Below are 4,048 nucleotides of genomic sequence, written 5' to 3'. Positions count from 1 at the left end.
TAATGAAGTTTTGAAAAAAAAATGATCATTCCATTTTGTTTGTAAATATTGACATACAAAAACTATCCACATGTTATTGGTCATTATTAAGCTTATGTAACTGAGATCGTAAAATGACTTTGTAAAAGATTTTTATATTAGTCCGAAGCATAGATAACGATAGGTTATGTTGAATTGCTTATCATATTTAATGGCACATAATATGCAAAATTTTGATTTTAGTTAATTGCTTCCATGTTAATGGCACACAAATTTATACTTTTAAAATAATCGACCACATTTATTTTCCAAGTCGTCATGTACATAATAATTTGAGCTTAATTGATATAGTTAAATTACATGCTCACCAATACAGTTTTTCAAAATATATTTGTTTTTCAACTGTACAGGCTTCATGGCACATCTACCTGATGAGGTCCCCCTTTTGAGTCATCCACATTGGGCTGACAGTATATGGGAGGACCCGGTATGCAATAACGTTTGTTGGACTTTACGCGTACAATGAAAATACACTGCATTTTGTTTTTCATTTCCTTGATAATGCTATAATTTAAAATACTCATTCTGTTATGCAGGACCAGTCACGCACCGTGGTGGCATGCCGACGGGGAGATTCCGGCCTGTGGGATCGTCCATTGGACCATAGAGTCTTGCAGTGTCTACTACGCGCGGGATTCTATGGTGTATATCGTATAGGCCATATCAGACTGGACCACCCACTCATTACTGCTCTCGTCGAGAGATGGCGCACAGAGACTCATACATTTCATTTCCCGACCAGTGAGGCCACCGTCACATTGCAGGACGTATCTGTCCTATACGGTCTACGGATTGATGGGCGAGCAGTTACTGGACTTGACCCATCATTGACGACGGAGCAGTGGATAGCGCTATGTGCTGAGCTATTGGGAGTAGCACCTACACCTGCAGACTTACAGGCAGGTAGGTAGAGTGAGGGTGAGGTGGCTGTCGGAGCATTTTCAGGGCGATTTTCCAGATGATGCTGCAAATGAGTTAGTGCAGCAGCATGCGCGAGCATATATTCTGTGGCTTATTGGGGGGGTACTTCTCCCTGATAAGTCACAGAACCTGTTCAAGCTGATGTATTTGCCACTGTTGAGAGACATTGACGTCATCGGCCAGTACAGCTGGGGCGCCGCGGCTTTGGCATGCTTGTATAGGATGTTATGTTGAGCCACTCAGGTGGGTGTGACTCAGATCGGAGGACCCCTTGTCTTGCTACAGGTTAGTAAGAATTTTATTACATGTCAATTCATATTGTATGGCATATATCAGTATTGTAATTGCGTTCAAACTATTGCAGATTTGGGCGTGGGAGAGATTGATTCGCATTGCCCCGTCTAGGCGGCAACTAGTTGCTCCTGGTGAGGTTCCCATCGGGCAGGGAGACATGCAGATGCCGGCCGGACCTCGAGGTAGCCGGTGGAGGGTTGACATGAGCCACGAGGTCGTATCGACCCACGTAGTGGTCGTGTATAGAGACCAGCTTGACCGGATGATAGACGGCGAGGTATCAAATTTAAATACCTAAATTTTAATTGTCATATGGACTGTATATGTTTATGAGCGATTTTTAATAGACTTGTCGTTATTGTAGTTTATCTGGCAGCCTTATGCTGATGTCCTCCACACGCTCCCAGACTACTGCCGCCTAGGTGAGGATATATGGATGGCGAGAGTACCACTCATTTGTTTTGACGTGGTTGAGTGGCATCTCCCTGATCGTGTCCTCCGACAGTTTGGTCGGGTCCAGGCCGTGCCGGATCGGTGTGACACCGAGTGGCGGTTGCATGCGACGGATAGACGTGGCCGAGCCAGCACTGACTGGAGTCAGCATCATATGCGATACATACAGTTGTGGGATGCCCGTCGCGACACTATTGTACAGGCTGACTGGAGCGATGGGGTCCTCCCCTCTCCCGACCCTTACATGTTGTGGTATCGGCGACATACACACCTACTTGTCGGTAATCCGAGCCACCTGTCCGAGGCCGGATATCAGGGAGTTGGGCCTTCTCTCGAGTCATTGGTGAGTAGCGTACTATATCTCCGATAATTGTTAATATCATAATTGATTATTTTCAGTCAACTATAGCCTAATATATCTTATTTTTTTTACAGGTGGTTCGAGCTGGGAGGTCATATCACTTGGCTGAGGACGCCATTTTCAGACGTGATGGACAGCTTGGTCTGTAGGCCCTTGTAGAGATCAGAGAGTTATTGTACGAGGGGATCCAGCATGCCCATCGGGTAGATCGTCTGCATTTTGGGGACTACGGTGTACACACTGCAGCAGCTGCTCCAGACACATCAGTCTCGTCCACGTCAGTGCCTTCCAGTTCAGCGCCAGCCACAGCAGGTCCTTCGACTTCAGTCACCCCACCACATGATACCCCATACATTTCTCCATATTCCCCACACGTACATTTTACCCAGCATGCTGACCCTGACCCTGATTGGTCACCGCCCCGCTTCATGCATGATGTTATTACCCCACCCACCCAGTTACATCCTACTTTTCTGGAGAGTACTTCGACCGCGCCCCGGTTCATGCATGATGTTGCTACCTCACCCACCCAGTTACCACCTTCTTTTATGGGGACTACTTCGACCGCGCCCAGGAGTACACATGATGCAGTTCTCACTGACATCTCACACATTGATGATGAGGGCCATATTGAGCCCCCCCCCCAGAGCGCGAGGGAGAGGTTATGGTCGTGGGGGATGTCGCGGCCGAGGTCGGGGTGCGGGCAGAGGCAGAGGTCGGGGTCCAGCTGCAGATCGTGATACAGTTGCACCAGACGAGGGAGTGGGAGTTTCACAGCTCACAGCAGTATCTGATCTACAGGCACAGGCAGGATCAGGGGCATCAGATGCAGGAGAGGGGGGGTCACACTCACACTCACAGGCTCCACAGGCAGTCAGTGGAGGGCCGCATGCAGGGGAGAGAGTGCCAGATATTCAGAGAGTCTACCGTAGGAGACCGAGGAGGGAGATCCACGGTCGGGGTTGTGGGACTGGGGGCAGGTTAGGGCATTAGCGGTTACGATATGGACTATATAGGTTTTTTTTTTCTTTTTTTTGTTTGTATGTGTCAAACTTGTACAGCTGATGTAAGTGTCATACTTATTTATTCGCAATTATAATTTCACAATTTTTTATTCTTATTTATATTGATGAATCACACAAATCTGTTTCACATCTCTACCCCTCTGTCATTATCCGTAATTTAGGAGAACATAAATTACAAACGCGTTTGGTTTGAACAAAACGTGTAAAGAAGCTATAAAAAATATGTTTGTTCAAGGCTAAAAATAATTGAAATATCTCGCTTCATTGATAAGTCATGGATAAGCATTACAAATTGCATGCATTACAGAAATGCCCTGGGCGTTCATCCAAACAATTTCATTCATTATCATCATCATCTGACATCTCAATATCAGATTCATACATAACATCCATGCTCCAGGCGTAGTACTGGTGTGCATCATCCATTAACCCATCTTCGGCACGCTCATTTGCGGTCTTCATTAGTCCGGACCTCTGCAAACGTTGGGTCATGCGATTAACCTCGTCGCGGATACGATGCAATGCCCTTTGCAACAACTGTGGAGTGTCAGTTGGCATACGCATGGCTAACCGGCGAGGAAATTTAAGATTAACTTCACGGCATAGCTCAACGAGAACGTTTGCTCGAGTTTTGCGAAATTCCCACTCAGCTCTCATGGTATTGACGGTGGCACGTGAGTAACGCAAATTTGGATTTAATGGGTATTGAAATTCATCTCCATCTGCAACCCAATAGCGACCCATTGCTGAATATAGATCAACCACCGTATATGTCATGATGATATCGGTAGAAATAGCTGTAAAACTTTTGTTGTGGTATGCTACGATATTTATACCATATATACACATGGTAGCTGTATGTATGCAATTTCCTGTTCGATCACATGCATGCCACTGACCTTATCCAGTGCATACGGCTGTCAGGACTCGACTTTGTGCAGTCATGAACGAATCA

At 46.1% G+C, this 4,048-nt stretch overlaps 1 long non-coding RNA gene across 1 annotated transcript; it reads left to right on the top strand.

Moving 5' to 3' along the window:
- Positions 1-1,090: 1,090 nt before the first annotated feature.
- On the top strand, positions 1,091-2,085 carry LOC145819770 (uncharacterized). Its single transcript, XR_014360541.1, has 3 exons — positions 1,091-1,245; positions 1,325-1,531; positions 1,619-2,085. It is a non-coding gene; the product is annotated as an uncharacterized LOC145819770 (long non-coding RNA).
- Positions 2,086-4,048: the final 1,963 nt, after the last annotated feature.

This window comes from Camellia sinensis, chromosome 2 (assembly GCF_055761805.1).
Source record: "Camellia sinensis isolate YWXY chromosome 2, ASM5576180v1, whole genome shotgun sequence".
Taxonomy (NCBI): Eukaryota; Viridiplantae; Streptophyta; class Magnoliopsida; order Ericales; family Theaceae; genus Camellia; species Camellia sinensis.
The sequence above is the reverse complement of the archived record's forward strand: the minus strand, read 5'-3'. Positions and strand labels throughout refer to the sequence as shown.